Source organism: Mauremys reevesii, linkage group 14 (assembly GCF_016161935.1).
Source record: "Mauremys reevesii isolate NIE-2019 linkage group 14, ASM1616193v1, whole genome shotgun sequence".
Classification (NCBI taxonomy): domain Eukaryota; kingdom Metazoa; phylum Chordata; order Testudines; family Geoemydidae; genus Mauremys; species Mauremys reevesii.
In genome coordinates this window covers 43,599,242-43,625,820 of record NC_052636.1, presented here as the reverse complement: position 1 = coordinate 43,625,820, position 26,579 = coordinate 43,599,242, and the positions used below count along the sequence as shown (strand labels likewise).

General features: G+C 49.3%; 1 protein-coding gene and 2 non-coding genes across 3 annotated transcripts in view; 1 reads left to right on the top strand and 2 right to left on the bottom strand.

Moving 5' to 3' along the window:
* Positions 1–26,579, bottom strand: part of LOC120381758 (zinc finger protein 420-like) — a gene marked incomplete at both ends in the record, with an annotated part of 237,354 nt that overhangs the window by 191,733 nt on the left and 19,042 nt on the right. The gene's annotated exons all lie outside the window — the stretch shown is intronic.
* TRNAS-GCU lies at positions 19,426–19,507 on the bottom strand. The gene has a single exon. It is a non-coding gene; the product is annotated as a tRNA-Ser (tRNA).
* TRNAF-GAA lies at positions 23,014–23,086 on the top strand. The gene has a single exon. It is a non-coding gene; the product is annotated as a tRNA-Phe (tRNA).

Here is a 26,579-nt window from a genome sequence, read left to right as displayed (position 1 = left end):
GAGTAGTAATAACTTTATACCTTTATTCATCATACAAGTTTTGACAAGTTTCCTTGCCCCCCCCTTTTTTTGCGTTATCTCCCACCCACTAGTACCATTTTTGGACATGTGCCTTTTTGGTGCTGTCAGTCATTTTAAAATTGCATTGAATGTATCCTTATTGGCTACATTAGTAACTACATTAATCACTGTAGCTTTCATGCCTTTTCCTCATTTTAAGAGGAAAATATGCTGCCTGTAGAATTCTAAATTGAGTAAATAGGTGTGTGACTCATGCCTGGCTTGTGTGACAGTCAGATGAGCTCTTTTAGGAGAGCGTGTAATGTTGCCGTTCAGGATCCCATGGGTGAAGGGATAAGCGAGCCGTGGGAGGGACGGAGACGGGGGTAGTAGATATGCCAGGACATGGGGCGGGTGTGTGCAGGGTTAGAGCTAAGAAGCAGCAGGGAGGTAGGAGGCTGTGAGAGACGAGGAGAAAATACAAGAAGTTCTCAAGGTGCCGGGAGGTGGTGCTGGCTGAGAGTAATGGGAAGAAGGGGAGGGGAGTGTGGGGGAAGGGCACCCAGGAAGTGGGCTGGGTGGGTCAGTGGGAGGGAGGAGAGGTTTGGGGATCTGGAGCTGTGGGGATCCCAGACTTTTAACCCGAATCCCTACCCAAGCCTTGTTGCTTTAGAGCCTCCACTCCAGTTTTGTTTCTGTTCAGTTTCACTTTATTATACATTTTTCCCCAAATATTATTATTTTAACACTTGACCTCCCTCTCCCACTCATTACCCCCCTCCTCACATAACCTCCCCATCTCCTATGCACAGCGACCCCGGCCACCGATCCTGAGTCCTTGCTGCATCCTCCCTCCCAGAGCAGGGCCCCTACCCAGGCACAAATGGGCACTTCGTTGATGATGTCACAGGGTGGTATAGTCTATACAATTTTTACACCTATAAGATTACATATTCCGAAGCCCTTCACACCAGTCGGGCTTATCTCTATATGCCGATACAGTCTGTTCCCTTCCCAGCTCTGATGCTGCAGAGCCCTGCCTGTGTCCCTGTTCCGTTCGCCCCCTAACCAACATTCATGGGGCCTCATCTGGAGCACTGTGTCCAGTTTTGGGCCCAACACTATAAGAAGGATGTGGAAAAATTGGAAAGCATCCTGCGGGGGGCAACAAAAATGGTTAGGGGACTGGAACACATGACTTCTGAGGAGAGGCTGAGGGAACTGGGATTGTTTAGTCTGCAGAAGAGAAGAATGAGGGGGGATTTGATAGCTGCTTTCAACTACCTGAAGGGGGGTTCCAAAGAGGATGGGTCTAGACTGTTCTCAGTGGTAGCAGATGACAGAACCAAGAGTAATGATTTCAAGTTGCAATGGGGGAGGTATAGGTTGGATATTAGGAAACACTATTTCACTAGGAGGGTGGTGAAGCCCTGGGATGGGTTCCCCACGGAGGTGGTGGAATCTCCTTCCTTAGAGGTTTTTAAGATCAGGCTTGACAAAGCCTTGGCTGGGATGATTTAGTTGGGGATTGATCCTGCTTTGAGCAGGGGTGGGACTAGATACCTCCTGAGGTCCCTTCCAACCCTGATATTCTATTATTCCAATTTCCTTCCTCCCTCCTGTTTGACCCCATTTATAGAGTAATATTCTCAGCTATACCTTAACCAGTAATTGTGCTGAAATTTAACTAACCAATTCTAACATATTGTGACATAATTCTCTAACCCAGGCGTCGGCCACCTTTCAGAAGTGGTGTGCGGAGTCTTCATTTATTCACTCTAATTTAAGATTTCATATGCCAATAATACATTTTAATGTTTTTAGAAAGTCTCTTTCTATAAGTCTATAATACATAATTGAACTATTGTATGTAAAGTCAGTAAGGTTTTTAAAATGTTTAAGAAGCTTCATTTAAAATTAATTAAAAATGCAGAGCCTTCTGGACCGGTGGCCAGGACCTGGGCAGTGTGAGTGCCACTGAAAATCAGCTCGTGTGCCGCCATAGGTTGCCTACTCCTGCTCTAACCAATTATAAACCACTACCCTAATTAAGTTACACCTGGCAACATTAATTATACAGGAGAGAGAAACAATTAGAGAACCAGACTGATTAACAATGTAAAAGTGGTGGCCATAAAGATAAAGCAATACAGAAATGAGGGTTTCACAACCACAAGCATTGATAAGTGATTTCTTGCCAGACAGAATGCTATCAAATTAAGGTTTCTTTAACCATCTTAAGATCCAGACAGGACTGTCTTCCTAACAGCCCAATAGCACTTTATTTCAGTGTGACTGGTTTGGGATGTGAGGATGTGACCCTTCGCTTCCCAGCTTATGGCTGCCCCTGGTGCTTAGCCAAAGGCCTTAGCCTAAGAACAAGGCCTCAAACTATCCTAGTGAGAGAAGGCCCAGACACAGGCACACTGTGATTTTGATTCTTTGTTTTCATACTCCTGTAACTAACTAAGTGATAAAAATACCCCTAAGTTCTTAAAGTCTAGGCTTTGCAGGCAGGCCTGAATATCTCTATTCTAACAGAGGGTTCTACCCCTTCCCCCATGCTGTATCTGTCTTGTCTATTTAGACTGTAAATTCTTCAGAGCACAGGCCATCTACTATTCTGCATTTGTACTGTGCCTAGCACAACGGAGACACACTGTTAGTTGGTCCTTAGGCACTAAGGTAATGCGTATGATTAATAATAATAATAACTCTCCTGCCACTTGGAGCCAAGGAAGCTGGTCTTGGGATGTTACTGCTTAAAAATGATCTGAGCTTAAAACCATGGACTATTCTTTGTGACAAGTATCCCACAAATTCCACCGACCTCCCTTGTTTTCTTTGCCTGGCATAGGGTTTCTAAATTCCAAACCTGATGTGGTCTCACAGCTGGAACGAGGGGAAGAGCTGTGGGTCCTGGACCTCCAGGCCTCTGAGAAAGAAGTGCTTCCAAGAGCTGCCTGCACAGGTGAGGACTTGGTTAAAGCAAGTCAAAAACTGTCCATGAATACAGAAAACATTCGGGATGCCCTACAAAGACCTTGTGAGCTCCCAAGTTCAGGATTGTTCCCTGCAGATGTGGAATAATTAGGCAGATGTCACTCATGGCTTCCCACCTATCCTGACTAACAACTGGCAGCAGATCCCTACCTGATCCCACTTTCCCCTGCATGTTCTGGTGAAATGCAGACCAAAACTGATCCCTTCCTCTCTCCTCTGGGAAAAATCAGCTCCTGATAGGTTTGATCTCTCCTGCACATATTTTGGTTTGTTCATCCCTTTTAAAATTCCTGTCTCTGAGATTTCCTTTCTCTCAGGCACAGGGAGTGACCTATGTCTGGATTCTCTCTGTCTCCCATCAGGTGATAGGATGGTGCGTGAGAATGAGGAGCAGAAACCCCAGCAGGAAGATGCTGAGCAAGGAGAACCACATGGGACGTTATCAGGAAGACCCAAAGGGAATGTTTCCAGGAGTTGTGCACTCCGAGAAACAGTAAAAGCCTCTGAGAATCAGCAGAGGCCAGAGGAGAACTTCAGTAGCGTCTCAGACGTTATTACACATGAGAGAATCAACTTGGAAGAGACAAACTACACATGCCACGAGTGCGGGAAAAACTTCAGTCAGCGCTCAAACCTTATCACACATCAGAGAATCCACAGAGGAGAGATGCCCTACACATGCTCTGAGTGCGGGAAAAGCTTCAGTCGGCGCTCAAACCTTATCACACATCAGAGAATCCACACAGGGGAGACGCCCTACACGTGCGCTGAGTGTGGGGAAAGCTTCATTTGGCGCTCAAACCTTATCACACATCAGAGAATCCACACGGGGGAGACGCCCTACACGTGCGCTGAGTGCGGGAAAAGCTTCAGTCTGCACTCAAACCTTATCACACATCAGAGAATCCACACGGGGGAGACGCCCTACACGTGCGCTGAGTGCGGGAAAAGCTTCAATTGGCGCTCAAACCTTATCGCACATCAGCGAATCCACACCAGGGAGACGCCCTACACGTGCTCTGAGTGTGGGAAAAGCTTCAGTCTGCGCTCAAGCCTCAGCACACATCAGAGAATCCACACAGGGGAGACGCCCTACACGTGCGCTGAGTGCGGGAAAAGCTTTAGTCAGCGCTCAAACCTTATCACACATCAGAGAATCCACACAAGGGAGACGCCCTACACGTGCGCTGAGTGCGGGAAAAGCTTCCGTCAGCGCTCACACCTTATCACACATCAGAGAATCCACACGGGGGAGACGCCCTACACGTGCGCTGAGTGTGGGGAAAGCTTCATTTGGCGCTCAAACCTTATCACACATCAGAGAATCCACACGGGGGAGACGCCCTACACGTGCGCTGAGTGCGGGAAAAGCTTCAGTCAGCGCTCAAACCTTATCACACATCACAGAATCCACACAGGAGACTCCTACACATGCGCTGAGTGCGGGAAAAGCTTCAATTGGCGCTCAAACCTTATCACACATCAGCGAATCCACACAGGAGACGCCCTACACGTGCTCTGAGTGAGGGTAAAGCTTCAGTCAGTGCTCAAACTTTATCACACATCAGAGAATCCACACAGGAGAGATGCCTTACACATGCTCTGAGTGCGGGAAAAGCTTCAGTCAGCGCTCAAACCTTATCACACATCAGAGAATCCACACAGGGGAGACGCCCTACAAGTGCTCTGAGTGTGGGAAAAGCTTCATTAAGCGCTCAAACCTTATCACACATCAGAGAATCCACACGGGGGAGACGCCCTACACGTGCGCTGAGTGCAGGAAAAGCTTCAATTGGCGCTCAAACCTTATCACACATCAGCGAATCCACACAGGGGAGACGCCCTACACGTGCTCTGAGTGTGGGAAAAGTTTCAGTCTGCGCTCAAGCCTCAGCACACATCAGAGAATCCACACAGGGGAGACGCCCTACACGTGCGCTGAGTGCGGGAAAAGCTTCAGTCAGCGCTCAAACCTTATCACACATCAGAGAATCCACACAAGGGAGACGCCCTACACGTGCGCTGAGTGCGGGAAAAGCTTCCGTCAGCGCTCACACCTTATCACACATCAGAGAATCCACACGGGGGAGACGCCCTACACGTGCGCTGAGTGCGGGAAAAGCTTCAGTCAGCACTCAAACCTTATCACACATCAGAGAATCCACACATGAGAGATACCCTACACATGCTCTGAGTGTGGGAAAAGTTTCATTGAGCACTCAGACTTTGTCAGACATCGTAGAATCCACAGTGGAGAGAGACCTACACATGCTCTGCATTTGGGAAAAGCTTCAATCAGATGTCATTCCCTATTAGAGATCAGAAAATCCCAATCGGAGAGAACTGTAAGAAATGCCTTTATTAGGGCTTCCCAAAGATTTGTTTTAAAAAAAATCACATTTGCTAATTCCAATATAGTGATCTTTGCACCATCTTCACTGTGGACTCTCAGCTCTGCCAGATGAGTTGCCTGCTTCTGCCTTTTGCAGCTTACCCTTCTTTGGGGTCAGTCCTGTGATCTTTTCTATCAGCTCCTTTCCTTTTGACTTGTAGGAGCGTGTGTCCCTCCAGACAGGAATTTCATCAGCTCCAGGTGGGGGAGAGAGGGTTGATGCCAACAAGCTACCCTGAGGCAAAAGTTACCTGTGCCTTACATCCACTAGGACTGTACATGGAATTGGGTGCTCAAGTTAGTGATTTTGGTGTAAAAAGACAATTATAGTTGTAGAGAAGAAGCAGCCCAGGGAGTAAACCGGACAGACAATGATCAAGTGATCTCTCTCCTGCCATCCATCTCCATCCTCTGACAAACAGAGGCTAGGGACACCATTCCTTACCCATCCTGGCTAATAGCCATTAATGGACTTAACCTCCATGAATTTATCCAGTTTTCTTTTAAACCCTGTTATAGTCCTAGCCTTCACAACCTCTTCAGGCAAGGAGTTCCACAAGTTGACTGTGCGCTGTGTGAAGAAGAACTTCCTTTTATTTGTTTTAAACCAGCTGCCTATTAATTTATTTGGTGGCCCTTAGTTCTTGTATTATGGGAGTAAGTAAATAACTTTTCCTTATGTATTTTCTCCACATCACTCATGATTTTATATACCTCTATCATATTCCCTCTTAGTCTCCTCTTTTCCAAGCTGAAAAGCCCTAGCCTCTTTAATCTCTCCTCATATGGGACCCGTTCCAAACCCCTAATCATTTTAATTGCCCTTCTCTGAACCTTTTCTAATGCCAGTATATCTTTTTTGAGATGAGGAGACCACATCTGTACATAGAATTCAAGATGTGGGCATACCATGGAGTTATATAAGGGTAATAATATAGTCAGTCTTATTCTCTATCCCCTTTTTAATGATTCCTAACATCCTGTTTGCTTTTTTGACCGCCTCTGCACACTGCGTGGGCATCTTCAGAGAACTATCCATGATGACTCCAAGATCTTTTTCCTGATTTGTTGTAACTAAATTAGTCCCGATCATATTTTATGTATAATTGGAGTTATTTTTTCCAATATGCATTACTTTACATTTATCCACATTAAATTTCATGTGCCATTTTGTTGCCCAATCACTTAGTTTTGTGAGATCTTTATTAAGTTCTTCACAGTCTGCTTTGGTCTTAACTATCTTGAGCAGTTTAGTATCATCTGCAAACTTTGCCACCTCACTTTTTACCCCTTTCTCCAGATCGTTTATGAATAAGGTGAATAGGATTGGTCCCAGGACTGACCCTTGGGGAACACCACTAGTTACCCCTCTCCATTCTGAGAATTTACCATTAATTCCTACTCTTTGTTCCCTGTCTTTTAACCAGTTCTCAATCCTTGAAAGGAGCTTCCCTTTTATCCCATGACAGCTTAATTTATGTAAGAGCCTTTGGCGAGGGACCTTGTCAAAGGCTTTCTGGAAATCTAAGTACACTATGTCCACTGGATCCCCCTTGTCCACATGTTTGTTGACCCTCTCAAAGAACTCTAATAGATTAGTAAGACATGATTTCCCTTTACGGAAACCGTGTTGACTTTTGCCCAACAATTTATGTTCTTCTATGTGTCTGACAATTTTATTCTTTACTATTGTTTCAACTAATTTGCCCGGTACCGATGTTAGACTTACTGGTCTGTGATTGCCGGGATCACCTCTAGAGCCCTTTTTAAATATTGGCATTACATTAGCTAACTTCCAGTCATTGGGTACCGAAGCCGATTCAAAGGACAGGTTACAAACCATAGTTAATAGTTCCGCAACTTCACATTTGAGTTCTTTCAGAACTCTTGGGTGAATGCCATCTGGTCCTGGTGACTTGTTAATGTTGAGTTTATCAATTAATTCCAAAACCTCCTCTAGTGACACTTCAGTCTGTGACAGTTCCTCAGATTTGTCACCTACAATTTGGCAGTGTTTATGCTCCTTTCTAGGATTTGACTTCCACTTTTTAAAGGAAGTATTTTTGTCTCTCACTGCTTCTTTTACATGGTTGTTAAGCCCCGGTGGCTTTTTTTTAGTTCTTTTACTGTGTTTCTTAAATTGGGGTATATATTTAAGTTGGGCCTCTATTATGGTGTCGTTAAAGTGTCCATGCAGCTTACAGGAATTTCACTTTAGTCACTGTACCTTTTAAATTCTGTTTAACTAACCCCCTCATTTTTGTATAGTTCTCCTTTTTGAAATCAAATGCCACAGTGTTGGGCTGTTGAGATGTTCTTCCCACCACAGAGATGTTAAATGTTATTATATTATGCTGTTTATTTCGAGCAACTGCAGTTATTCGGGAGAGTACAGACAGGCAGAGTTTCCCCTCCCGAGGTAGGTCTCAGTTAGATAAACAATTAAGGCAAGCATTTATACCTTTTGTGACATACAGTAAGGAGCAACAACTGCATTTTGTTTGTACATATTCCTTTCTGATAGCTTACTTCTCTCAGCAATTTCTGCTACAATCTGCATTCTATTCTTATCTAACACAAGGTCGAAAACCAGCATCTCTTACAGTTCTTTTCCGCTCGCCCACGCCCTGCTTGGAAGTCTCCCGTTATTAGCTGTTAGTTAGCCTGGTAAATATCAAGTCCCTGAGAAAACACAGTTATACGAAGCAAAACAAAATCACAAACAGAAATGTCATTGGAAATTCAAAAATTAAAAAGGAAAATGCAATTCCCATCACTTCATTGTATTTGGGCCATTCCTGTATCGAGAGTACCCGCTAAGGGCCCTGTGTGCTTAAGGGAAACCTGGAGGAACTCATAGCAGAGCCTGCACATGAAACTCAACTGCTCCCAGGTGCCGCAGTAAAACCCTTTCCCTGCTGTGATATTGATGATTTTATGAAAATATGCTAATGAGTGTGAATATAATGTAACTGGAACATGCTTCATGCAAAAGGTCTCTTGTGCAGTATCATTACAAAGCTTATTATCTACTGTGTGTGTTCAGCCTATTTGTATGAACCGATCTTTCCTGTATCTGAAGCTAGAAATATGAACTATAACTCTGAGGTCCTGTTGTAATGATGCAAAGTGTGGGCCATTAATAGTGGTTTGGACTCTTGATGGCTCCCATTAACCAGGACAATTGACTGGAGATGGCTCTGTCCTGCACCATCTGTGAGTCAGGCCAGGAACAATGAAGGCTTGGGGTCTCACAGGGCATGTGACCATGTCACCTGGTACAGGAATCCATCTTAAACCTGGGGCTTTTCCCCAGGAGCGAGACAAAAGATTCCTGCCTTGTACCAAAGCTGTTTAAGGGGGTGGAACAGAAAGAAAGGTGGCTGCAGTCATGAGAAATTCCCTAGCTACCACCTGAGCTGGAACAAGGACTATACCAGGTGAAAAGATTGGGCCCAGACAAGAAATAAGTCTAGTCTGCAAAAGAAGCTTATTGGAAGATCTCTGAGGGTGAGATTTTATCTGTATTGAGTTTCATACTGTATTAGTCTTAGACTTGCATGTTTTTGTTTTATTTTGCTCTATGGAGAATACAAACTCCACAGAGAAGGAAAAGTTAATGCCTTAGAAAAATCTGTGTGTGTTAGAGTGTCTAGGAACCACTCTCCTATAGCTTCTTTTGTCTGATTTCCTTTAGAAAATCTGAAGCAGGGAGCAGAAAACCATTGTCTTTTCTGAGGTGTGAGCTCAGGACCTACTGAGTATGAGACTGACATGCTGCCAACTATGCTAAGAAGGCCCAGGAAAATGTTTAGGCTCAGTGCATATAAGATCCTCCTACAGCAGTGACTGGAGCAGGGAAGGAACTTGAAGAAGCAGAGAGATCTGGTGCCCACAGACCTGTCCTGGCCTCTTTCTCAGCAGCAAAGAAATCAATTTGCCCTTCCAGTGAACAATCTGCTGGAACTAATGGCAGCACAGGGGGGATGTTTCTAAAGTATGCACCCACCTCTACATTTTAGAACTTACTCTCCTTTTTCTAGTATAGCACTTTGTGTATGAATTAGGCAAAACAAACTACACAGGTAAGAGAAACAAGGGCTTGAGAGAAAGCTTGAACTCATAACCCCAACAGATGGCCCCTCTGCACTAACCAGTTGCACCCCTAAAGATGTTTTTTAAACACATTTGGGAAGCAGGCAGTTATCAGTCTCTGTGGTTCACACCTTTGCCTGGTAATTGAAAGGCTGCTGGTTCAAACTTAACTCAAGATGCGGCTTTTCAGCGATGAGACTCCAGTACATTTTAACAGGAAGAAAATCTCCTCTATTCTGGCTTTGCCCCATTAGACTCCTTCTGCCCATCTTCTCCCCCTCCCCCAGTCTCTTTCCTTCCCCACTGGGGCCATGCAGAGAGGAGCCCCAGTCAGTCTCTGTCACAGAGAGTCTGTATCCCATAAAGGGAGGGAGGGGTCTCTCTAAAACACTGATAATGGGGAGGAGAGTGGTGTACGTGGTTAGGGGGAGACAGGATAGAGAACTAACAGTGGGGCACAGAGAAATTCCCCCAGATTGGGGAGATCCCCTGCTGCCCCCCATCAGCCAGCTGTGAGAAGAACAACTGTGGGGGTGGGGGGTCTCCACATGCTGCCCCCGCCCCAACTGCCAACTCTGCCAACTGTGGCAATGGGAGCTGCGGGGGTGGAGTCTGCAGGCAGCAGTGCGCAGAGACGCCCCCGGCCCTCCAGCTTAGGGGCTGCAGGTTGCTTTCGGGAGATGCCCGAGGTAAATTCTGCACCCCTCACCCTCTCCTGCAACCCCTGCCCCAGCCCAGACCCCACACCTGCACCCAAACTCCCTCCAAGAGCCTGCCCCCCACACTGCCTCCTGCATCCCAACCCTCTGACTGAGCCCAGACCCTGCACACAAACTCTCCCAGAGCCCAACCCCTCTCCCTCCCACAACCAAACTCCTTCCCAGAGCCTTACACAGGTGTGTGTGGCAGGTGGGGCAGGACTTGGTCCCATTCTGGGCACCACCAAAAATTATACAAACCTGCCACCCCTGTCCAGCCCAATCTTCTGCTGATGCACCTCAGCCCACACCCATGCAGGGTTTGAAGCTTTCATTGCTTAAATTCCAGGACACGGAGGGATTTCAGCTCCCCTTTGCCCAGAGGGAACCTTCACCCCACTCCTAACCAGGTTCTTGTCCATGGGATCACTGTAGGGGGGCTGGGTCCCTCGGTGTCTTTTCTCTGTCTAGGACAGGCCGGGGTGCAATAACTGGGGGCATCTGAGCACCGAGGACCTTCTGTGGGGCTGCCATTCCCCTTCCCCTTCTGTGGTCCCATCTGCCATTGACTCCAGCCTTTTTTCTATCCATCGTCAGCACCATCCCAAGCCAGCAGCACTCACCTCAAAAAGACAGAGTCCTGTGGCACCTTACAGACTAACAGACGTATTGGAGCACAAGCTTCCGTGGGTGAATCCCACTTCGTCAGATGAATGTAGTGGAAATTTGCAGGGGCAGGTATAAGTATGCAGGCAAGAACCAGTCTAGAGATAAGGAGGTTAGTTCAATCAGGGAGGATGAGACCCTCTTCTAGCAGTTGAGATGTGATCACCAAGGGAGGAGAAACTGCTTTTGTAGTTGGCAAGCCAGGCACAGAATTCCCTCTCCATTCATCTGACGAAGTGGGGATTCACCCATGAAAGCTCATGCGCCAAAACGTTTGTTAGTCTAGAAGGCGCCACAGGACTCTGTCGCCTTTTACAGATCCAGACTAACACAGCCACACCTCTGATACTCAAAAAGACAGTGTCCCCTGCTGGGAGTAAATCACTGACCTCTCAACCCTGCCCCTCTGTTTCCTTGCCTCTCAGTCTGTGCAGATGGGACCTTTCCCTCCAGTGCTGGAGGATTCGCCCTTCTCATCTACCATTGTCACAAGCAGCACAGCGGGTGGGAATCTTAAACGTACCGAGGTGACTTAGGGGCAGAACCCCCCCAGACCTTCCATGCAATTGTCACTTGCCCCTCACTGAGCAGGACTGAAACTGATGCAGGGAGACTGGTGGGTCACATCCCCTCTGGGCATGAGCAAAGCAGCAGGGTGAAAAAATGATCATGGAGATAGAACCCAGGGCCTCATATATGCAAAGCATGTGCTCAACCACTGAGCTACATCCCCTAGCAGGTTGTGTTTGCTATGGGTTACACTCAGAGCCCTCCTGTTTCCAGAGCATCCAGTGACCTATAAGCTTCACAAGAAGCCCATTCCCCTCTCTGAGGACCAATCCTGCTCTCCTGGAGGTGACTTGTTCATAGGGGTCACTTTTCAGCAGGGCCAGATTCTATGTGTGGGGCAGAGAGAGTGGGTGCCCTGGTCTCAGGGTGCAGAGATACACTCAGCCATCTCCCCTGCATTGGGTTGGGGGTGCGGCAATCCCCTGCTGCAAGGTCATGGTGGGGGATGCTGTGAGCAGCTCAACACCTCACCCTAGTGGCAGAAGTGGTGTGGGGAGCTCCAGCTGTTTCTAGGATCTGCTAGGCATTTCCACCTGCCTGTAAACTCTAGCTTTCCCCAGCACATTCACTGCGGTGCAATTGGGTCACTGTTTCCATGGCTGAACAGCAAAGAATGGCTCCCAGTTTCCCTTCTATCGGCAGCAGGATTAGCCTGTGTCAGTGGTTAATGAGGTGGATCTAGTTGTAGATTGTTATTCATTCCCCACCTTGACAATTCACACAGGCCCTTTCCCAGGCAGATTCCCAGCACCTCAGTGATCCTGGTAGCAGGGTTGGGTCCTGAGATTTTCAGGGTTCTTTTCCCCTCCACCTGGAGTGAACTCAGCTTTTCCCCATCCCAGACAATCCATGAAATAGCAGCAGCATAAAGAAAGAGGAGGGAACATCTCACGGCCAGGGCTGGATGTGCCCAGAGCCCCTGCTTGTCCATTGTTTCCATGGAATTTGGCCCCCTGCTTTGCACAAGGGACAGAGAAAGATCTTGCTGTTCCTGTGTCTGTGCAAAGAAAATTGTGCTTCTGTACGAAAGAGAGGCGGGAAATGGCCCCATGATGGGGCAATAGCCTCAGGGTTAAAAGCAAAGGACAATGATGGGAAGGTTCACAATTGACTCATACAAAGGTGCAGGTTTGGCAGTTACACTGGGAAATTCAGGCTCAGGTTGGCCACCCCGGTCTAGGTGTAGAAGTCACAACATTTAAACTTGAAAGAGGGGCCAATTTCCCCATCATTTCACACCTTTACACCCAAACACGATGACTTTCTGAATGAACCCTCCTCGTTCAGCCAGAAGATCTTGGGGTGGATGTAGGAGTCACTGGGTAAAATTCTCTGGTCTCTGTTCTGAATCAGGTCAGAGCAGAGGTACCTAGTGATCTAGTCTGGCTGTAAAATCTATAGATCAACACCATTAATATGAAATTAATCCTCAGAAACGGCTGTTCCCCAGCAAAGGGCTCTCCAGGGAAGGGGACTGTTGAGGAAGGAAAGAAGAAAGATGTCCTCTCCCTGGAGGAACCGGGCTCTGCGCTTTTGACACAAAGGAGGGAAAGGAAATGGCCACACGATGGCAGCAGAATCTAAGAAATGAAACACAATAGGCTTATGTCCACACTGCAATGTAACACCCAGGGCTGCCCCATACCAGCTCAGGCTCCCGGGGCTTGGGCTGTGGGTGGTAAATTTGCAGTGTAGACATCTCGGCTCAGGCTCAATACCGGGCTCTGAGACCCCATAAGGCTGGGAGGGAGTTAAAAAAAAAAAAGGTAGAACGGCAGTAGAGTATTACCCTGGTCTCAATGGCATTTCTCCATCGGTCTGTCTGCTTTGGGGCAGGGACAATAACACGTCCTGCTGCTTTTGTTATTTCAAATGGGGGTTTAGGATTTTCATTCTCACACATGATGCACGAAGCAGGACTCAACCCTCAGGTGCAAACTAAACGAGCTGCCCACAGATTCTGGCAGCCACAATGAGCATTTGGTGTGAGAGCTCAGACCTGACCCTGTCCCAGAGAGATGGGGTCATCTGTGAGGGGACTGGACCACTGACCTATCAGCTCCTAACTCTGAAACTTTCAGTAACTCTATTCTCAGTGCCTGTGAGTGTAATTTAAACCATCAAAAGAGTCATAGTGGGCTAGACCATAGTCTGGACTTCGGGTCTGGAAAAGAGCTGGCACAATCCATAGACCAGGTTGTTATATAAAATGCACATGGATTTTAACCCTTCACATACAGTAATGGGAAAGTTCTTGGTTCAGGCTTGTAGCAGTGATGGAATAAACTGCAGGTTCAAATCAAGTCTCTGGAGTACATCCCCCACTGGGATGGGTAATTCAGTCCTTTGTCTAGAGCTTCAGTTTGTAGCAAAGTCCCTCCAGAGGTATGAAGCAGGACTGAAGACAAGATGGAGATGAGGCATCAGCCTTTTCTAGTCTCTTGCCATGTGGTCTTTGCTTTCTTTGTGCCAAGGACACTCTATCCAGCACGTGGCGTAGAAAAACCTTAGAGTTTGTCCATAGGCAGGTCCCTGCAGACCTTGCTGAGTCACAAGGCGTATCTGCCTTCTCTCAGTGGGTCGATTGTGTAGCTGATGGTTCTTAATGGGCCATCAAGCAGGCTAGGCAGAACTGACACCAACTTATCTGGGGTGTTCCCCAGAAGCAGAGCACAAGTTTGAACTATGGACAGAACAGAGCCAATACTTATAACATCAACTATAAAAATGATACACATCTAGAGATGGCATCATTATAATCAGCCAATCAGAACCTCTCCATAGACCCCTTACACGACAACCTTTCTACAATATTGTCTGCAAATATAGAACAACAGTCGCAATGGTGATCTATACAGTTACAGATTATGTCAGTAATGTCACAGGAGGTGACATGGCATCAGTGAGACTGATACTGGAATACTGCCTCCAGTTTTGGTGTCCTCATTTGAAAAAGATGTTGTGAAACTGGAGCTGGGGCAGCAAAGAGCCACCAAATGTCCAGAGGGCTGGAGAAAAATGCCTTCTAGTGAGCTATTGAAAGAGCTCAACCTGTCCAGCTTATCAAAAGAAGATTGAAAGGTGATTTCACTGAAGTGTTGAAGTGTATTAATGGAGAGAAAAGATTGGGTATTAAAGGGCTCTTGAATCTAGCAGAGAAAGGCCTAACAAGACCCAATGGCTGGAAGGTGAAAAGAGACAAATTCATATTACAACAAAGGCACAAATATTCAACAGCGAGGATGACTGACCACAGGAACAATCTACCAAGGAAAGTGCTGGATTCACCATCTCCTGATGTAATTTCATGAAGACTAGATGCCTTTCTGGAATGTGTTTGCCCCCAAAGTAGCTCTTGTGTCATACAGGAGGCCTGTGATATGCAGGGGGTCAGATTAGATTCTCTAATGGTCTCTTCTGGCCATAAAGTCGACTAATTTCTGAAAAACTGAGTGTAGCATTGGGAGCAGCGTCTGATGTTTCCCTGTCTAGCCGGCTTGCTGCCTAGAACGAACGCTCCTTGAGTGGGGTGATCCACAGGGAGTAGCTCAAACCTGCAAAGTGCCTGGCCAGGGGCAGGACATTGGCACAGCAAGGGAGGGGTGTGGCAGTGACATCACAAAGGCCTTTTGCAGGATCTCAGACTATTGGTCCAAGGTGGTGGGGAGGTGGTGACCTCACAGAGAGATGCTGACATCAGCCAGGCAGGACAGGGGCGAGGGGCCAGGGAGACCTCAGAGACCCCTGTGGCTTTGCTGCAGCAAGTCTCCTTCTCCAGGTCTCTCTCTGAGGACTGAGAGAGTATTCGGGTTCATGGACGTGAGCGCCAGGAGGAACCTCTTTTGAGTTTTCTCCTTCCCTTTTAGTGATTTTACTAGAAAACAGCCGTCCCTGTTTAGAAGGTAAGAGCCTCCTGGAGGTTTGAAACCTGTTCAGTCTGATCCATCTGGTGAGAGTTGAATTCTAGGCATGGAAAACACGAGCTTAAGGAGGCAGAATTTTATTGCACACCTGGGATTTTGTCCCTTGGAATCACTGGGGACATTAGGGTTTGTCCTTTTTGTTTCACCTTCGCCTCCCTCCCTCCCTCCTTCCTTTCTCTTCGTCTCTTGCTTCTTTTGTTCTTTCTCCTGTTCACCTCCCACGAGGGAGGGGTGTGTGTGCATGTGTGTGTTGCGGGGGAGTGCTCTGCAGCTCCCACTGTGGGAGGTCCACCCAAAACTGGGGGGCTGAAATAGTGCTCGGGCAGTGATCCCCACCAGTGACCTGGGCCATCCTTTGGGCTCTCTGGTGAGAACCTTCAGCCTCAGTCTCTACCCTGATTGGCTGAGCAGGGGGTTATTGACAGGGAGGAGACTCAGGTCCTTGTTTTCTTTTAAGACCAAGGAAATAAGTCAGAACCAGTTCTGTGTTTGATGAATTTTGCTGCTTCTCTGCGTTAATGGTCTCTGAGCAGTTCATGATTCTCCTCTCTAACATTGCCGTTCTCCTCAAATACTTGCATAATACGGTAATTCCTGTGCACTGTTGTTGGTCTGGAGCTCATCTGAGGACATTTTATTGAGGTCATTCAATGTCTGAAATTCAAGATCCAATGGTTAGTTTGAAAATCAGGGCTCTTGGGTCCTATTCCCAACTCTGCCACTGACTGGCCGTGTGACCTAAGACAAGTCAATTCTCCTTTCTCAGACGTAGCTTCTCCCTCTTTCAAGTAGGGATAATAATGATCTGCTCCTACCTAGCTCAACACACTCACTCTTCCCCAACACACACACTCCCCCAACACACACACAAACAGTCTCTACCCCGCCATGCACACTGCAGTTGAAAAGCAGCTGGTAATCTAGTAAGATGCCCGTGGAACGGTGGGATAGAGAAACCTGCATCATGTGATGCTGTACCAGTCTGTGAGGCATTGCAAACCCTTCCCAAAACACCCTGCAGCCAGTTGCACAGTGGGATAGTTACCCACAGTGCACTGCTCTCTCTTGCCATCCAAGAACTGCTAGCATGGATGTGCTCTGGTGACACAAGGGGCATAGGGAGGACATTCAATAGCTGTTTAATTAAAACACTTTAACTAAAGCAGCAATGCCGGGGGGTTGGTGGCTCCTTTCTTTCCTCACCCTGGAGTAAACTCATCTTTTTATTCCATTCTTGATGTTTCATGGAATAACAACAGACGACCAAAGAAAGACGTGGACAGGGTGGGTCTCAGGGGAGGGTCAGAGAGGTTTGAGCGGTGGGCAGAGCAGGTCTCGGAGGTGCGGGCAGTGGGCAGGGCAGGTCTCAGGGGAGGGGCAGAGAGGTGGGGGTAGTGGGCAGGGCTGGTCTCAAGGGAGAGGCAGAGAGGTGTGGGTGGTGGGCAGGGTGGGTTGCAGGGACGGGTCAGGGAGGTGGCGGCTGGTGGGCAGACCTTGTGTTAGGGGGTGGAGAGACACGAGCAGCAGGCAGGAAGGCCTTGGGGGAGGAGAGGAGCGAGCGAAAGGTGGATCAGCAGTCCTCAGCCAAAGAGGAAGAGAGGTGGGTGGGAAGTGGCCAAACAGGAGCAAGGGGGGAGCACAGGGGGGTCCTCAGAGACAGGAGAAGGGGGAGGGCAGTGCCATGGTCTGGGCACCAATGGGCTCCCCACTTCTAGGGAGCTTCCAGCGCTCACACCCAGCCTCCCCAAATGCAAGAGCCATGGGCCACCTATTCTCTTCATCTTCACTAACCAAGCCCCTCCCCAAGCTATGCTGATGGGAGAAGCCCTCCTGTTGACACAGCGCTATCTGCACCAGGATTAGGCTGATATAACTGCATTGCTTAGGGAGGTAAATTTTTCACACCCCTGAGTAATGTAGTTACACCGATCTAATTTTGTAGTGTAGACCTGTCCAAAGAACCTTGGGAGTAAAACTTCCCCTGCTCCTCTGCTTTACTGAATCCAAACACCAGCAAAGCTTGTCAGGCCCAGATGGAGGTTGGCAGAGAATCAGGTGGGTGCAGACATAATGTCTTCAGCAGCTGTAGGCACCATGGCTTAGCTGGCTAAAACCACTGTTTTGTATACAGGAGATCCTGGGTTCAAGTTCCAGTGGTACCTTACCGAGTTGCTTTTGGGGCACCTGTTATTGGCTACTGTAAGAAGACAAGATTCAGAGCTAGATTTACCGTCGGTCTAGCCTAGTGTGGTTTTTCTTATGGTTTAAATTACACTCACAGGCACTGATGATAGAGTTACTGAAAGTTTGGGAGTTAGGAGCTGATAGGTCAGTGGTCCAGTCCTCTCACAGACGACCTCCTCCCTCTGGGACAGGGGCAGGTCTGAGCTCTCTCACCAAATGCTCACTGTGGCTGCCAGAATCTGTGGGCAGTTCGTTTAGATTATGCCGAGGGTTGAGTCCTGTTTTGTGCACCGTGTCTGAGAAGGAAAATCCTAACCTGCCCTTTGAAATAACAAAAGCAGCAGGACGTGTTTCTGTCCCTGCCCCAGAGCAGACAGACCGATGGAGAAATGCCATGAGTCCAGGGTAATACTCCCCTGCGGTTTTACCATTTCCACTTGCTAAACCCCCTCCCAACCTTCTGGGCTCCTGGAGCAGGGGACTGAGCCTGAGCCGAGACACGGACACTGCAACTTTACAGCCCAAGCCACATGACCCTGATTAATGTGACACGGGCCAGTCATGGGTGTTTCATTGCACTGGAGACGTAGCCTAATGTTATGTCTACACTGTGATTAACACACCCAGGGCACCTGTCGCAAAGCCCGGGTCAGCTGACTCAGGGTTATGGAGCTTGGGCTGCAAGACTATAAAATTACAGGGCAGACAGATGGGCTTGAGCCCAACCTCTGAGACCCCACGAGGGGTGAGGGTTTCCGAACCCAGGCTTCAGTGTGAACACAAATATCTGCACCACAGTTTTTAGCCTCTCAGCTTTAGCTTCATGAGCCCACGTCAGATGGTCCAGGCCAGCCAGGCTGCCATCTTTATCCCAGGAGAGATGGACTCTAAGGGTACGTCTCCATTGCAATGTCAGCCCAGGGGTGGCACGCTGTGCTCAAAGCAGCACCCTGGAAGCCCCATATTCACCAGTCTCATATAATGATGATACGGTTTGTACAAAGTCTGCCTGGTGAGGTGTCATTTCAAAAGTCTTGGTCTGTTGAACATTACTATTGTGTTGGACTGTGTGTGTAGCATTGGCTGGGAAGTTTTGCTCTGTGTGTGTGACTGAGATGAGGTTGGGAAATGCCCCCCACCAGCCTTTCTGGTGTGACAAGGGAGGCGCCAGACTCACTGCTGGCCCATTAAAGGGATCCACACTCCCAAGGACTATCCCAGGAACCGTGTACAATGCAGACGTCTCCGAGATAGCACAGCGACAATGGACACTGCTTGACTCACATCCTAGCAAAGGGACTTCCTAGCCAGCTGGAAGAAACTATGAAAGGGGGGGTAGAGACATCATGAGTTGGCCTCTCTCCCCCATAACTCAACAGCTGGAAATACACCTGGATGACAAAACTGATTCAGAAATCAGAAGAGAATAATAATATAATAGTACATTCAAACCAAAGCCCCCAAACAGACTAGTAGTGGTTTTTCAGCAGAAAATTTTCAGTTTGGGGAATTTTGTTTTCTCAGTCAGACTTTGCCAAGGGAAGCAGAGAGAAAATGGTTGAGTTGCCTCCTTCAGAACAGCTTGGCGTAGACACTGGCTCTGGTTCACTGTTGTGGCCTTGCTCAGGTTGGGGGTATTTTAATTATTTGGGGAGGTCCCAGGGTGTTTGGGGGAGATTATGAGGCTGTTCCCTTTTGAGATAAAAACTAAGAAATGCAGGACTAGAGAATTTTTTTAGAAATATGGGATTTACACATTTTATTTGAAGCAAGGGGGGGTGGCAGCTGAGATTCTGAGAAGGTTTTTGTTTGCAAGAAGCAACACTGTTTGATTTGTCATTGTACCAAGGGGGGAGATGGTTGTCTATAAAGGAGGGTGTAGACTAAATGCATCCAATGAGGATGGGATTTGAACCCATGCGTGCAGAACACAATGGATTAGCAGTCCATCACCTTAACCACTCGGCCACCTCATCTGAGCTGCTAACACAGGGACAGGAGGAGAAATCTAAGGCCGGCAGAAATAGGGCCACTAAGGAGTTTTTAAATACTAAGCATAAGCAGGGGCTGAATGAGCTCCCCCCTCGCATCTAGTGAGGAGCTGGGGGAAGACTTCAGGAACAGGCCGTGTTTGCACAGACACCCCTACTCTGCCTAGCTATGCAGCATGAGGGGGGGCCGCTTCCCCAAAATGACCAGTTTGGGATGGTGGTGGGTTACAAATCACTTTAGCATTGAGTGGAATGAAATGTTATTCTCCTCCCTGTACGAGTGAAGGGCAGCGGAACGTACCTAGGCCGTCCTGAGGAGGGGTGGGTGGGTGGGTGGGGGAGGAATCGCTTTCATTGGACGGCAGAGCAGTGATTGAGGACATCATCCTAACCCACTGGTCCCCAAACATTTCACACTGCGCCCTCGTATCCATGGCTGTGGCCCCTCGGAAGCCGCGGTCGAGAACCGGGGCTGGGAGTGGGGCCGCTGCTTGCTGGGGAAGGGGTGCGGACAGGGGTAAGGGGGTCGAGGCCGGGCTGGGAGCCAGGGGCCCAGGCTGAGGGTGGGATTGGGGAAGAGCTGGGACAGAGTGGGGCTGAGTGGGGCTCCCTCCCTGCCCTCCATGGGGGCTGGCTCAGGCCCTGAGGTGCCCCCATCAATCTTCCTCTGTGTCCCCCTAGGAGTCACGCCCCACATTTTGGGGACCACTGACCCCTACTCGCTAAGCAGGGGCTAGTGATGCTAAAGCCTAGGGACAGGGAGCTTTGCCAGAGTGGAGCCTGTAGGTCACATGCTGGGGGGCTGTGACGGGCACACAGGCTCCGTGCTCTGGAACAGCTCGGAGTCAAACCCAGGCAGGAGCCTCCTCAGTGTGACTCCCCCAGGGGACGCCCTCACTGGGGGAAGCCTCCTTGGCTTCAGCCCCTCCTGGGACTGACCTTGGACCTTTCAGCCCCCCTGTTCCACACCAGGAGCTTCCTGCAGTGAGTCCACCTGAATCGGACACCTGGGAAAGCCTCACCCGCCCCGAAGGGGAGTCCTGCACCCCCAACGTCCACAGTCCCCAGTGACTCTCAGCCAGCGCTGTACAACAGAAGGTTTGTTAGGGGTCTGGGATCCAGCCTGGGAAAGTTCTGTGTTCACACAGGAAGCAGGAAGATTCAGCAACGTCCATCTTGGGGAGACCCCGAACTCAGAGCCTGGGCTCTCCCCTCGAGTCCCCAACCCAGCAGACTCCTTGCTCCCAACAGCCCGACTCAGCCAGGCCCTTTGCCCCTCGTCTGGCCTTTGTCCTGTTTCCCTGGCAACCTGCTCACCTGGCCTCCAGCTCGTTCTTTGTTCTCCGACTCCTCCCGGCCAGCTGGCCTCTTGCAGCAGGTGCGCCCCGGCCATCGGTTGCTAGGAGACAGAATTTGTGGCCATTGTCTGGGCCCAGGCAGCTCGACAGCAGCCACACCTGCCCTTTGGGGGTCTCTGCCAAGATTTAACCCCCTTGTCCCACCGCCGAGATCCATGGTCCCAAAACACTTCAGGGTCATGCCCCCCACCCATGCTCCCCCCGGATCGTGGCTGGGAGTGGGGCCGCAGCTAAGGAGGAAGGGACACAGACAGGGGTAAGGGGGCTGAGGCAGGGGCCAGAGCTGGGGCTGGAGCCAAGAGTGGAGCTGGGTGGCTCCTCCTCCTCACCCCCATGGGGGCTGGCCTGGGCCCAGCTGCATCCCCCTGAATGTTACTCCATTCCCCCTGGCAGGGGGCACCCCACATTTTGGACCTTTAACCTAGATAATCGTGCAACAAATAGGGGAAACTGAGGTACACACCAGATGCAAACAAAACATCCAGAAAATTCCCACTTCGTCACAGGGGTGTCAGTGGGGTCGGAGCTGGGCAGCAGCACAGGAAAGTGGGGAGGTTAAACTGCAAAACATCCCCCTGTGTTCCCGCAAAAGCCTCTCGTTTATCCCCTAACCCCCTCCCCATGAAAATCTCCACCCCTGCCCTGGCACACAGAAACCCCCTTCACTCCAACGCAGATTTTTAACTTTTCTTACTTGTCCTTGGCCTTCCACAAACATTGTTCCCATCAAAATGATCCAGGGCTTTTACAATGAGAATGAGAAAACAAACTAAATCAAACCCAAAGAAACCGCTATCGACCTCCCCACCACACACACTTTGGGTCTGAATTTTTCTACTGAAATGTTGAGGCAATAAAACTCTCACTGCTCTTGTCCAGAAACAAACCTAAGCCCCCCATGCAGTACCTGGGGCATCTATGTCTGACCCACCAAGGCTTCAGCTCCTTTGGGGAGATTTCCAGCTGCCCAGTCCTGCTGCTATTCCAGGGGAGCAATTCCTGACTCCTGTCAGCATTTATCTCAGCCCCGTTCTGGGCATCACAGGTTTCTCTGGGAAAGGGCAGCGAGTGGTTCTAGGGTCCAGTGATCCTCCTCCAAATTGAGCTAGAACCTGAGACTTCTTCCCCTTCCCCAGGTTGTGGGCGGGGAGGCATTTCACAGAGCTCTCGGAGCTATAGCCCGTGGCTAAGGAGAGAGAAAAAACCTCCCATCCCCCTCTGCTCTGGGGGCTGGGTTTCCTCCTGAAGCCTCTGCCCCCCACCTAGTGCCTATGGCTCATCCCTGACCCTTGCTGCTGCTCCTTGCTATAGACTGTGAAAGGAGCGGAGGCAGCGCAGGAGCCTTCTGGGGACGCAGATCTGAGGCTTTGGGGAGACACATTGTCTGAGACATCAGAGCGCTGCAAACCCTGCAGCCACCCCCTCAATCCGGGGCCTGTTCCAGCCCTGAGTCTGGGCTGCCGCGATCCCTCCCCCAGAGCAGGGCGCCCACAGATTACAGCCTGGAAATAGGCGTGTGAGACTAACTCCTGCTTTCCCTGACAGGGCCTCCCCTAGACCAAGTGGCATCCCAGACAAGATGTGTCTTCAGTGCCCCCCCCCAACTCCATATGTTAAACCATTGAATACCTTATTTTTATTGCATTTGTAGCTCATTTCATGATTTCGATGCACAATCTGGATGCATGATTTTCTCTATCATATAAGACAATAAATGTTCATGCTAGGATGTGTAAATCTGTATTTATTCATGCCATATATAAGCAAATGAAAAAATAATTTCTTTTAAGCATATAGAAACTTTTAATTTTGACAGTAACTGAAATGTACTAACATCTAGAAATGGAACTGTCACCAGCACAGGGTGGGCCGGTATTAAATAGTGTTACAGTCGGAGACAGACAGTGTTAGGATGTTAACCCCAGGCCCTTTGTTCAAAGGTCGCTTCGCTCGCCTTTCCCCCATGAACTGAAGCGCAGCATTCAAGAGATCCAGAGACTAGTTGATGATGTTTCCAAGGGCTAAAATAGCAAGCGATGTCTGTCTTGCATTGGCCATTGTTGACTGGAGAGATGGTTTATGGAGAATAAACTTCAAGGTGAGAAGCAGTAGCCCAAAAAGGCCTCTGCAGGTGCTGAAGTAGCTCAGTTGGGAGAGCATTAGACTGAAAATCTAAAGGTCCTTGGTTCAATCCCAGGCTTCAGCAGGCTGTTTCATCCCTCTTCCTGCAGCAGTGTTCTCTTTCCTGGAAGCACAGCACTGCCTTTACACAATGCAAGTCCCTCATTTTGGGCTTCACTGCAGGAAAAGGCAGCATTGGCTTTTGCACTCAGTTGGCCCACCGGACGTTTCTTTCTTCTCTTGCTGCTTCTCAGCAAGGGGAAGAAAAAGAAGCTCCCCTTCAAGCTAGAGTCACAAGGGTGATGTAAGGACGACTTCCTGATCCCTGGCTCCAGTCCTCTGCTCTTCCAGCTGACCCATCAGAGAGCTGCTGCCAGTTTCTCCAGGTTCGCCCAGCAGTGTGTGCCAGGGTGAGCACCACCAAAGTGCAGGGAATTTGAGGGCGGGGCAGGGCAGTGCACTGTAATGGAGTTTCTGTAGTGTAGTGGTTCTCACATTTGCCTAACCTGCATCAAGCCGGCTAGGCAGAACTGACACCAACTTGTCTGGAGTGTTTCCCAGAAGCAGAGCACAAGTTTGAAATACGGGCAGCATAGAACCAATATTCATAACGTCAACTACAAAAATGATACACATCTAGAGAGAGCATCATTATCAGCCAATCAGAACCTCTCCATAGATCCCTTACACAACAACCTTTATACAATATTGGCTGCAAATATAGAACAGTGGTCGCAACGGTGATCTATACAGTTACAGTTTATGTCAATAACGTCACAGGAGGTGACACGGCATCAGAGAGACTGATACTGGAATACTGCCTTCAGTTTTGGTGTCTTCGTTTGAAAAAGATGTTGTGAAATTAGAGTATGGGACAGCAAAGATCCACCAAATGTTCTGAGGGCTGGAGAAAAATGCCTTCTAGTGAGCTATTGAAAGAGCTCAACCTGTTTAGCTGATCAAAAGAAGATTGAAAGGTGACTTCATTGAAGAGTTGAAGTGTCTTAATGGAGAGAAAAGATTGGGTATTAAAGGGCTCTTGAATCGAGCAGAGAAAGGCATAACAAGGCCCAGTGGCTGGAAGGTGAAAAGATACAAATTCATATTACAACTAAGGCACAAATATTCAACAGCGAGGATGATTCACCACAGGAACAAGCTACCAAGGGAAGTGGTGGATTCTCCATCTCTTGATGTCATTTCATGAAGACTAGATGCCTTTCTGCAATGTGTTTGCCCCAAAAGTAGCTATGGTGTCCTACAGGAGGCCTGTGATATGCAGGGGGTCAGATTAGATGCTCTAATGGTCTCTTCTGGCCATAAAGTTGACTCATTTCTGAAAAACTGAGTGTAGCATTGGGAGCAGCGTCTGATGTTTCCCTGTCTAGGCGGCTTGCTGCCTAGAACGAACGCTCCTTGAGTGGGGTGATCCACAGAGAGTAGCTCAAACCTGCAAAGTGCCTGGCCAGGGGCAGGACATTGGCACAGCAAGGGAGGGGTGAGGCAGTGACATCACAAAGGCGTTTTGCAGGACCTCAGACTATTGGTCCAAGGTGGTGGGGAGGTGGTGACCTCACAGAGAGATGCTGACATCAGCCAGGCACGACAGGGGCGAGGGGCCAGGGAAACCTCAGAGACCCCTGTGGCTTTGCTCCAGCAAGTCTCCTTCTCCAGGTCTCTCTCTGAGGACTGAGAGAGTATTCAGGTTCACGGACGTGAGCACCAGGAGGAACCTCTTTCGAGTTTTCTCCTTCCCTTTTAGCGATTTTACTAGAAAACAGCCATCCCTGATTAGAAGGTAAGAGCCTCCTGGAAGTTTGAAACCTGTTCAGTCTGATCCAGCTGGTGACAGTTGAATTCTAGGCATGGAAAACACGAGCTTAAGGAGGCAGAATTTTATTCCGCATGTGGGATTTTGTCCCTTAGAATCACTGGGGACATTAGGGTTTGTCCTTTGTGTTTCACCTTTTCCTCCCTGCCTCCCTCCTTTCTCTTTGTCTCTTCCTTCTTTTGTCCTTTCTCCTATTCCCCTCCCGTGTGTGTGTGTGTGTGTGTGTGTGTGTGTGTGTGTGTGTCGGTGCAGTGCTCTGCAGCTCCCACTGTCGGAGCTCCACCCAAAAATGTGGGGCTGAAATAGTGCTCGGGCAGTGATCCCCACCAGTGACCTGGGCCATCCTTTGGGCTCTCTGGTGAGAACCCTCAGCCTCCTGTCCTCAGTCTCTACCCTGATTGGCTGAGCAGGGGGTTACTGACAGGGAGGAGACTCAGGTCCTTGTTGGTCTGTTTCAATACCAAGGAAATAAGTCAGAACCAGTTCTATGTTTGATGAATTTTGCTGCTTCTCTGCATTAATGGTCTCTGAGCAGTTCATGATTCTCTCTAACATTGCAGTTCTCCTCAAATACTTGCTGAATAATTCCTGTGCACTGTTGTTGGTCTGGAGCTCATCTGAGAGCACTTTATTCAGGTCACTCAATGTCTGAAATTCAAGATCCGATGGTTAGTTTGAAAATCAGGGCTCTTGGGTTCTATTCCCAATTCTGCCACTGACTGGCTGTGTGACCTTAGACAAGTCAATTCTCCTTTCTCAGCCTTAGCTTCTCCCTCTTTCGAGTAGGGATAATAATGATCCGCTCCTACCTATCTCAACGTGCGTGGAGGCAGGGCCAGCTCTAGATTTTTTGCCGTCCCAAGCAAAAAAATTGTTTGGCTTCCCCCACCCCAGCCCTGGGCTCCCCCCTGCACCTCCCTGCCACCCAGGGGCGGCTCTAGGCACCAGCGGGCCAAGCGCCCGCTTGGGGCGGCATCCTGGGGAGGGCGTCATTTGGCTCCGGTGGAGCTCCCCCCGGCATGCCTGCGGCAGGTCCACCGGAGCCCGGGACGAGCGGACCTGCCGCAGGCATGACTGCGGCGGGTCCCGTCTTCCCGCGGCTCCGGTTGAGCTCCCGCAGGCATGACTGCGGCAGGTCCGCTGGTCCCGGGCTCCGGTGGACCTGCCGCAGGCATGCCGGCGGGAGCTCCACCGGAGCCAAATGCCGCCCTCCCCAGGATGCCGGAGCCGCGGGAAGAGGGGACCCGCCGCGGGACTGGGGAAGGGCGGCGCAGCGCTCCACGCTGCTTGGGGCAGCCTACTTTGTAGAGCCGCCCCTGCTGCCACCCCAGACCTGATCTCTCCCCCCCCCCTCCTCCAGGCTGCCCCAGCTCCTGGCACCGCCCATGCCCCCCCCCGCGCCCCCACCGACACCCCCCCTGCCACCCCAGCCCTGGGCTCTCCCCACACACACCCCTGCACTCTTCTTCCCTGGGTCACTGGTAACTTGCTCCCATGTGGGTCATTCAGCAGGGATTTTGGATGTGCACAGAACACAGACAGGACTGGTTCCCATATGGTTACAGAGCTGCAGTAAAGTGGAACAATTTTCAGCTTGTGTGATTGGAGGAGATCTGGATGCATATTATAAGACTGTCCTCCATACATGAGGAAAAGTTGAGGTGCCTTTATTATTCTTTTGTTCCACTCTTTGTTTCTATGGGGAATTTGCCAATGCAATATCACTGTCTTCCATTTTAAACAAATA